Raw genomic sequence first — 10,720 nt, 5'->3', positions numbered from 1 at the left:
AAATAGTTTTTTGTTCGACCATTTCCTGTACAGAACGATTCTGAATAAGGGCCTCTGGTTCATTAAAGCCACCTGGTGCACTTGCAGCATTTTGATGAGAAAAGTTGAGGTGTCTGCATCCCTTTAAAAATAATTAACTCTTGGGAATATATTACTAAAAGTGACATTTCTTTTGCAGAGGATGTCTAAAATCTGACTTAAATCTTAGTGTACACTTCTGGGAAAATCAGTGAGCCAATCAGACAGGCAGGAATTAACTAACATTTTTAAGGCATTCTGTACAGAACGCCTCTAGGTTCCCATATTGCATTTAATTTTACTAAAAATTACAGTGCTGCAGATTGAAAAAGAAAGGTAATTTTTAATAACAATTAAATACAATATGGATTCTGTAGCAAATACTGGCTATAATTTATGCTACACATTTTTTTACTTGCTATATTTTTTCATGAAAGTAGAGTTACCCTTTAGTGTATTAAAGCAGAGCTGCACCCAAAAGGGGAAGTTCCGCTTTAAAGAATGGTCCCCTGCTCCCCATTAAGCATTGGCACCTTGGGGAGCGGGTACCTTCTGCTGTGATCGTTTAGGCGATTGGAGTTGTTCTCCCACCTCCCTCCCTGTAGTCTTCTGGGACACATGACAGGTCCCAGAAGACTACAGGAGCATTCAGAAAGTGCAGAGCTCCTCGCACATGTGCAAGCTGTCACAGCCCACACTGTAGATGCTGTCACCGAGAACACCGAATGGCTGGTGAAACGGACTGCGGGGAGGATCAAGGGACAGGTGAGTGTCTGTTTCTTAAAAGACAGCAGCTACGGTTTTTGTAGCTGCTGACTTTTATTTTTTTACTGTGTGACTGGAACTCTTCTTTAACATGGTTAATGAAGATATTTGCTGCTCAGCTGACTATATGTAGAACAATTCCTGCACCAGTCCCAGAAATCTCTGTGAGCCTTTTGTCCTAAATGATAAGAATAGTTTCATATGGGCCTGACTTATCTCCCACACCCTCCTCATAGTAGTTATAGTTTCTACTATAGGTAAGAGAAGAGAAAAACCTTGTCCACGGTTCTCAGGTTATACCTTGTGACACAGCTCTTGCATCTGCACACCATGACTAAGGCACCATTTGCATGGGCATTTTGCCACGCTGTGAATCTTAGCGGCAGGAATCTACTGATTCTTGCTGCTGGAAATGACAGTTGCATGCCAATAGCTGCTGCGTGTTTGTACAGGCACCTATGGTGATCACTGGCTTTGTGAACAGACATACTGTATATACAGCTCTATGTTTTACAGCAGCTGGTCTCACAACTGGCTTCTGTCGAATGGCCATGCTGGAAAACTGACCTGCATCCGATCAGTGCTTGCAAACAGCTCCAGCCACATTAAAAAAACATTGATTCACACTGTACAGGCCACAGCACCCATGTGAATGAGCCCCAAGACCTAATTTACACACAGAGCTTTATTTATTAACTCAATAGTGTTTTATCTTTTACATTAAGCAGCATTTTTGTAATTTGTGTTTGTGTCCACTAATGATGATTATAGTGTATTTTTAGTGAAAATATCATTTTGATATTGGGTGGGGGGCTGTCAGGTAGGCTGTACAGGGCCCTGTGATTTCTAACAATAGCCCTCGCCATCATGTTGAAGGTAGTAGGTCATATTCTCTCCCATACCTGCTCCCCCCCCATATTCTACCCCCCATATATCAGGGAACTAGAGTTGGATAGCACAGCCTGATCTCTACAGTTATGTCCAGTTTAAGCATACATACTGGATGTGTTAAACATGTTCATCTATATTCAATGGGCAACTTGAAAAACACATTAGTCTAACTGCACGATCTAAATGTATGTCGAGGTGTACAAAAGAGTGAATGCATTCTGCCAATGACATTTAGACAGATCAGCCATAACATTATAATGACCTACCTAATATTGAGTAGGTCCCCCTTTTGCCACCAAAACAGCCCTGAACTGTTGAGGCATGGATGCCATTAGACATCTAAAAGTATAGTGTGATATATGGTACCAAACCATCTGGAGCACAACCTTTAAGCCCTGTAAGTTGCAAGGTATAATTTTTTTCAGTGTGGCAGGGTGTATTGTCCAGCTGAAAGAGGCCTATGCCTTCAGGGAATACTGTTTCAATGAAGGGGTGTACTTGGTCAGTATCAGGGCTCTGTCCACAGCAGAGGTACTCGGAGACCTGGCAGTGCTGTCAGTACTTTGCATGGCTGCAGACATGCGGACTGGCAAACAGGCACATGCAATGATGCACACAGGAACACGCAGGTGCACTACCGCACAATTACGCACGCCACCAACTCAGTTTGGTGCGAAACGGCTTTTATAAAGAAGTCAATCACTCTCTCCAATTGCTGGTTGATCTCTGGCTCCCCAGTACTTTTGTCCTGTGTTTCCTTGCTTTTGTGATCACCTGTTACTGACTTGGCTTGTTCCTGGACCTATCTTCTCTGCTTGTCTCTTGACCTGACCTTGGCTTGGCTAACAGATCTTCTCCCTTGCTCTCCTGTGTATTACCTTGGTTTGGCTAACGGATCTTCTCGCTTGCTCACCTGTGTATGACCTTGGCTATCCATCTGTCTATGTCTGCTCAAATCTTCACCTGGCACTGAACCGGCTACTCTTCTGTTTTCTGCTATACTGAAGACCTGCTATCTCTCACGGGCACCACTTGTCTGCAGTCGCCACTCCAATACATCAGATGTGCTCCTGGGTGTACCTCTGACAAGGATCCTCAGTCAGACAATCTCTACAAGCACTTCTGCAGGTGACCCATGCCACTTTGGGTCTGACTCCTTCTGTCCCATCTTCAGGGGAGTCTGGATCTTGGCCGCAAGGGAAGCCGTTCCCTTGAGAGTGCAATATTTAATTGGTCATTACAATATTTCGTTGGTCATTCTGACTTTGTAAAAACTGCTAGCACGCATTAAACTTTCAGAGATTTAGCTTGCACACTTGGTGTCCGGAGTTTTATTTCTCCTGAGCTCAGAGGCTGGGACTATCCAAGTACATTTAAAGGGCTACAGACATAGGCTGAATCCTTGCAGTAGGTTTCCCAGCAGAAAAAGCTTAAAGCATCACACTGCCTCTGCCAGCCTACCTTCTTCCCATACTGCATCCTGCTGCCATCTCTTCCCCAGGTAAGTGACACACTCTGCCATCTATATGATGTAAAAGAAAACATGATTCATAAGACCAAGCCACCATCTTGCATTACTTTGTGGTCCAGTTCTGATGAGCATATGCCCATTACAGGCAATTTTGGCTGTGGGCACAGGTCAGCATGGGCACCCTGACATGGGAACCCTGATTGGTCTGTGGATACGCAGCCCCATACACAACAAACTGTGATGCCCATTTTTTTCTGCTTTCAACATATCAACTTCATGGAGAACATAATATACAAAACATTAGCAGCACAAGTATAACAAAGACATTAAAGTGCTGTGATGTACACATGAATAAATAAATAAATCAGTTAAATTCATACAAGTGGGAAAAGTGGGTCAGGATCCGTGGCGTCGGTGCTGGCAAAAAGGAATTCCATGCAAACAGAAGGTTGTATCCACATTGTTCCTGGGCCATAACACAGCAGCTTCAGCATGCAAGAATATGAATAAAGCAGTGGTTATGACAGTGGAATCACACCTTTATATATGCATGTTTGCTGGCTTGCATTGCCCACATGAAGGAAGAGCCTTAATTGGGAATAATATTTACCACAAGCCAGTTTGTTTATCATTATTGAGATAAGCCGTAATATCTGGTGAGTGTCAGTGGATTGGGGGAAGTCCATTTGATCAGAGCTGGCTTTTGGAAGATTCATTTAACCACATGGTGCTTTGATTGGGAAAACGGACTTTTAACATAATTATTGGTGGACTTGTATATTGATTTTGGAGCACACTTTTTTCCCACTTTTATGATTCTAAATTTTTTATTTATTTACAGTATGTATTCACGTGTACATCACAGCACTTTAATATCTTTGTTATACTTGCGCTGCTAATGTTTTGTATATTATTGATTATGGTGATGTGATTCTTGCATTCATTTTGAAGTAGCAGCACTTACTTTTACAGTTTTACTTTTACAGTTGAATATTTATCACAATAATTTTATTTATATGTGATATGTATTATATTGGGGCATTTTATGCTTAAATGTACTATTGATTTTGGTACATTAGTTATGTAATTTTTTTTTTTTTTTTATTACATTCACATAATTTCATATTATTTGCACAGTGATTTGAATTAGAATTCATGGAGAACATGTTTACTTGCTACCTAATATATACCACCAACGTTCAGGTGCCATTGTAAGGAGATAATCAATTTTATTTACTTTACCTGTCAGTGATCTTAATGCTATGACTGATCAGTGTACATCAATAAAGTCTGCCTCATCATAAAGCCAAGCAGCATTTGGTAGATCTAAGGCAGGCCATGATGCGAAAACCCAATGTTCCGTCGACTGAAAAATGAAAATAGCTCATAGGATTGTGCCATCAATTTTTTTTCTAAGAAAAATCCAGCATGTTGGATCAGGCACGTTCAATTGCAGCACGAAAATCACGTGATGCAATTTGAAATTTTTGGTCTGTTTTTGACTCATCTATGGCTGGCTTTACCTTTTTTTCCTATTTTGTTTAAGAGAATTTGTCAGAATAGAAATATGGTACTTGCTACTCCTGATATGTTTTTAAGAGTACATACCCTTGGGCTTTCTTATCCTTAATTTACCACCCAGTGAGTCACTGCTATAAAACACGCGTGTGCTACACCCGATATAAACAGTCTGTCTCAGGTCAATGACTCGCCAAGTATTGTAGGAAGGATGAAGATAATATCCCTGGAGCATCACCTTCTGAAACCTGTCAGCAATAGCAAGTGCTATGATTTTGTTCTGATAAGTTTCCTTTTATTAATGGCACAATAGTGTCGGGTACCGGTTCCTAGGAGTGTAGAAACACCTTGAGAGTAAATGAGTAAATAAATGTAATTTAGTCAATTAACAGCAATAAATAATCACCTACATTATTTTTTTGTATGGTCTAATAAGTTACCAAAGCATAGTCACTGTTAACTGAGACTATTCAGCTAAGATGTATAATGTGTAACATACTGTAATGCTGTTAAAATTACACTGTGTGGTTTTGTTTTTTCCTGTAAGGAACTAAAAAAAAGTTTTTTTTGCTGACAATCTGCTGAGAAAATGATGACATGGCTCTTAAAGCAGTAAAAAGAAGTAGAAGTGATAATCTTTGACAGTTCACTAATGCAATTGTTCTCAACTCCCCAAAACTTATCCAAGAATTTACTTTGGTGATTTTTACCCACTACTTGTAGATGGCTCTGGATGTCCCCTTCTGTTAAATGACAAAAGAAATTAATTATTAACACAGGTAACCCATGCTCTAAATGGTAATGGAAAATTGTATTATATCTCTAGATTCATATTATGTTACAAAAAAAACAAATCTTTATACAAAAAAAGGGGAAAACTGTTTATTGGAGCCCATCTAAACCCAAGAACAAAAACTGATAGTATTGCAGCTTAGTGTAACAAAATTCTGTGCTAATTCTAATTATCGCAATATTAAAACATTATTCAACATAAATGAATAATAATGTAATAGAAAAATGGTATGATTATCAACATACAAAAGTGATAATACACCATATGAAGTAACAAAATATAGTGGAAACACATTCTTAATAATAAAATCCGAGAAAATGTATGAATGTCCAAAAACAAAATAGAAGAAATGTGACTACATCCACCAAAATCAAAATCTTGAGAGCAAAAGTGTCCAATGGTAGTTGTAGACTCTCCAACAGATGGCACATTTATACCCTTACCAAATAGGAATGACACCCTAATTAACCCTAATGGCTCTGTATGCCACCAGAATAAATTAAAACAAAACAATCAGACTTTCAGCTTTAATTCAAGGAGTTGAACACAAATATCAAGTACAAATTTTAGGAACTGCAACCATTTTTATACACAGTCATGGGCTCAAATGTAATTGGACAAATAAATATAATCATAAAAAAAATGTTCATTTTTAATATTTTGTTGAGAATTCTTTACTGGCAATGAGTGCCTGAAGTCTGGAACCCATGGACATTACCAAAGACTGGGTTTCCTCCTTTCTGTTGCTTTGCCAGGCTCTAACTGCAGCTGTCTTCAGTTGTTATTTGTCTGTGGGTCTTTCTACCTTTAGTTTTGCCTTCAGCAAGTGAAATGCATGCTCAATTGGGTTGAGATCAGATGACTGACTCGGCCATTGCAAAATATTCCACTTCTTTTCCTTCAAAAGCTCCTGGGTTGCTTTTGCAGTGTGTTTTGGATTATTGTCCATCTGTACTGTGAACCAATCAACTTTGCTGCATTTGGCTGAATCTGGGCTGACAGTATATCTCTAAACACTGCAGAATTCATCTGGCTGCTTCTGTTCTCTGTCACTTCATCAATAAACACCAATGACCCAGTGCCACTGGATGCCATGCATGCCCATACCATCACACTGCCTCCACCATGTTTTACAGATGACTTTGTGTGCTTTGAACCATGAGCTGTTCCAAGCCTTCTCCACACTTTTTTCTTCCCTTCATTCTGGTACAGATTAATCTTAGTTTCATCCGTCCAAAGAATGCTTTTCCAGAATTGGTCTGACTTCTTTAGATGTTTTTTGGCAAAGTCTAATCTGGCTTTTCTATTCTTCAAGCTTATGAATGGTTTGCACCTTGTGGTGAACCCTCTGTATTTGCTCTCGTGAAGTCTTCTCTTGATTGTAGATTTTGGCAATGATACACCTACTTCCTGGAGAGTGTCCTTCATTTGTCTGGATGTTGTGAATGGGTTTTTCTTTACCTTAGAGAGGATCCTGCGATCATCCACCACTGTTGTCTTTCGTGGATGTCCATGCTGTTTTATGTTGCTGAGCTCACCAGTGCGTTCTTCTTTCCTCAGAATGTACCAAACTGTTGATTTGGCCACTCCCAATATTGCTGCTATCTCTGATGGATTTTTTTAGTTTTTGAAGCCTCCATTAGAGCCTGTTTCACTTGCATGAACAGCTCCTTTGAACGCATGATGTAGGTTCTCAGCAACAGATTCCAAATGCAAATACCACACTTAGAATCAACTCCAGACCTTTTACCTGCTTAATTGATGAAGAAATAACAAAGGGGTAGCCCACACCAGGCTATGAAACAGCTTTTGAAACAATTGTCCAATTACTTTTGGTCCCTTGAAAAAGGGGGATGGCTACTCTTAAGAGCTGTAATTCCTAAACCAATTTGGATGTCAATTTAGCCTCAAATTAAACCTGAGAGTGTGCACTTTCAGCCCATATCCATTATATAACTATAGCTGGAATATGTTTTGGTCAATACCTGAAAAAACAAATATATATGGACTGTAATAAATAGGATCATCCATATAGCTCAAGTCTTCATCACCATGCTTTAGATCAGGTTTTCTCAACCTATTTAATATAGAGGAACCTTTGAAATACATTTTGGTATCTTGGAACCACTGCTAACAATTATGATATCTACAACTCACAGTACATTAGTATGATGGTCACTGGGAAGAATGTTCCTAACATTTGTGACCAATGAGAAGAATGTCCTCCTAAAGATAGCTAATAAGATCATTACTTATCTGAGAGGCAGAAATTGCTTATTGCTAAATGAACCCCTAGCAACCTCAGGAGGAACCTTAGGTTTTCATTGATCTTTGGCTGAAAAACATTGGGCTAAAGTATCAGGTTTACACTTCCCCAAGGTAGACAGTAAAAATGGTAGTGGTGTCATGTAGTCAATGTAGAAGTGACCCCTTACATTGGTGCTTAGTGGAAAATTGTCCTACTGCATTGGTATCAGTATAGGTAGGAGATCATTCCACCATTGCTTACTGCTCATGGAACCCCTAGCATCCTCTGGAAGAACCTGTTTAAGAAAGGTTGCTCTGGATAAACAACTACAAGGTAATGGTGTTTTCAGAGTACTAAGGCTTTTATTTAGAGGGTAATTTAAGATCATATTTAATCTACTAACCCAAAAAGTGGCTATGGTTCGTCATTAATGGGCAGGCATCGCTCTACCAGGGGCGGACTGACCATTTGGAAACTCGGGCACTGCCCGAGGGCCTGGGGTCAGTAGGGGGCCCCATGAGATGCCCCTGGTACCTTTTTCATAGGCTTTTTTGTTTGGGCAAGGACACAGGGGCCCCATGATCCCCTATTGTCCAGGGGCCCCATGAGTTGTCAGTCCGCCCCTACGCTCTACATATCCTTTATAGGACGATATCTGCCTATTATTAAGTAAAAAGAGTTCTGTGACCTCCTGTGCTGCTTCTCCAATCGTGGTAATGTCACATGCACAGCATTTTCCTCTTTTCCTTTCAAACCTATAGCAAGCTGGAAAACCTGCCTGGTGGAGAAGCTGGTTATTGACCTTTAAGACAAAATGCTCAACCTGATTATTGCAAGCAAAGCACTTAATTAGTTATATTTGGCCAAGCTGTGATAGTTTGAGATCGTTTGTTGACAGCGGTGATTCTCAGGTTGGCTGCTCTATGAAGGCCTGTATCCAAAAATCACAGTATGAGGGAATTGGCATTGTCTGTGCCTTTTGCAGTGAAGTCTGTATATTAATAAAATTGTTTAGAGATTCATCTTTCTTTCACTGATAACTTTGTATATGTACTGTATTTGGATCTGATCACCTATTTGTCCCTACAAAGAGAATGAGGGCAAACTGTCAAATCCACAAAACAGCATGTAGCATGGGACAGATGTACTCTCTATGAGGATTAGTTAAAGGATAAGTTCACCTTTGTAAAAAAAAAAAAAAAAAAAAGTAAATGCAGTACAAAAATGTGCAATTACCCTTGGTTCACATACATGCTTTTTTAGTGTGTTTTTCAGAAACGCACTACAGTCCATTTAACATAGTTTCCTATGAATCTAGTTCACATCTGTGCGTTTTGAGCCAGTGCATTTTTTGGAAAGGGTCAGGGACTTTTTTCCTGTAGCAGATTGTGTTTTCGTGTAAAAGACTTCAATAGACCCACACCAAAAATGCAAGTGTTGCATTTTTAAAGTGTTTTGCCTTTTTTTTTTGGCTAATAGGAAAGTATGGCAGTTCTGTTGATGTAGTGCAACTGTGATGCAACTTTATACTCTCTGGCACTCAAGTAGCATCAAAGTTGCATCAGAGTGGTGCAGGAACCTTTATGTATCCAAAGTCGCATGTTTGGGTAAAGGGCTAGGGTTAGAATTAAGGATTAGGGCTCAGGTCTAGGGTTAGGGTTCAGGGGAGGACTGACCATTTGGAAACTCGGGCACTGCCCGAGGGCCTGGGGTCAGTAGGGGGCCCCTGGAGATGCCCCTGATACCTTTTTTCATAGGCTTTTTTGAGTTTGGGCAAGGACACAGGGGCCCCATGATCCCCTATTGCCCGGGGGCCCCATGAGTTGTCAGTCCACCCCTGTTAAGGTTAAATGTTAGGGGTAGCAGTAATTGTTAGGCCTGGAATGCTAACCCTAACAATTACCATTAACCCTAACAATTACTGCTAACCCTAACTCTCACCCTATCATTTAACCCTAACACTTAACCCTAACCCTTATTTCTAGCCCTAACATGCAACTTTGTACACATAAAGGTTCCTGCACTACTTTGATGCTACTTGAGTGCTGCAGAGTGTAGAGTTGTATTAAAGTTGCATCAGTTGCATTACATGAACAGAACTGTCATACTTTCCTATTAGCCAAAAAAATTAGCAAAATGCATCAAAAACGCATCCCAAAACATGCTGGAAAACCACATCAACAGAAACCTGCATAGATGTGAACCTAACCTTATTTTTTTTTAAGTCCTCATGCACACGAGGCATTTGATAATGCTGGTAACATTAGCTGTGTACAGTCACATTAAAAACGTGAGTTTTTCAGCTTTTTTGCACTAGTGTTTAGCGGCATTTTTCTGCGATTAGCGCCGTTTTTCCACATTTGCGGGTTTTGGTGGTATTTTGACCCAAAAAAATTTTTTTTTTGGGTCACAAAAAGTCCAAAAACACCATTTTGCGGAGTTTTACCACATTTTGCTGAGTTTTTCAGCATTAGAGCATTTTTACGGGTAAAAAAATGCATTTTTTCAAAATAGTTTCAGCAAGTTTGGGGAAGAGATCCCTGGCTCCTATCACAGGGAGGCAGCAGATCAGGCCTTGACTGCAGGAGTGGGAAGATATCAAATGTTTCACCCCAAAAAGGTGTGGAACATGTACCATGTTCCCAAAGGTGAACTTATCCTTTACAGTAGTTGTAAACCCTTCCATATACCCAGTGAAGTGACTAGCCTCAGGTGATACACATAGATGAAACAAATCCTCCTACATAAGTAGTACCCATTTATATGCAGTTTCTTCTTCTCTACAGCCCTTCAAAGTTCAGAATTTATACAGCTTGTCTGAGGATTTAGAAAGCAGGAGGCAGAGAGCTAATTTACACTCTGAAGAGCTCAGTGAGGAGAGCTGAGAGCTAATTGGAGGGATGGGATACCCCCGCCCCCTTTCACAGAGCACACAGGAATAGAGCTGTGGCTGTCAATCACAGGCTGTGTGCTGGAGCTCCCTCCTGTCACCTTTTTACCTCAGGGTGTCAGGAAA

Source organism: Staurois parvus, unplaced genomic scaffold, assembly GCF_062004578.1.
Source record: "Staurois parvus isolate SC_StPar_1 unplaced genomic scaffold, SC_StPar_1.0 ptg000066l, whole genome shotgun sequence".
NCBI lineage: Eukaryota > Metazoa > Chordata > Amphibia > Anura > Ranidae > Staurois > Staurois parvus.
Note: the sequence above shows the minus strand (reverse complement) of the source record.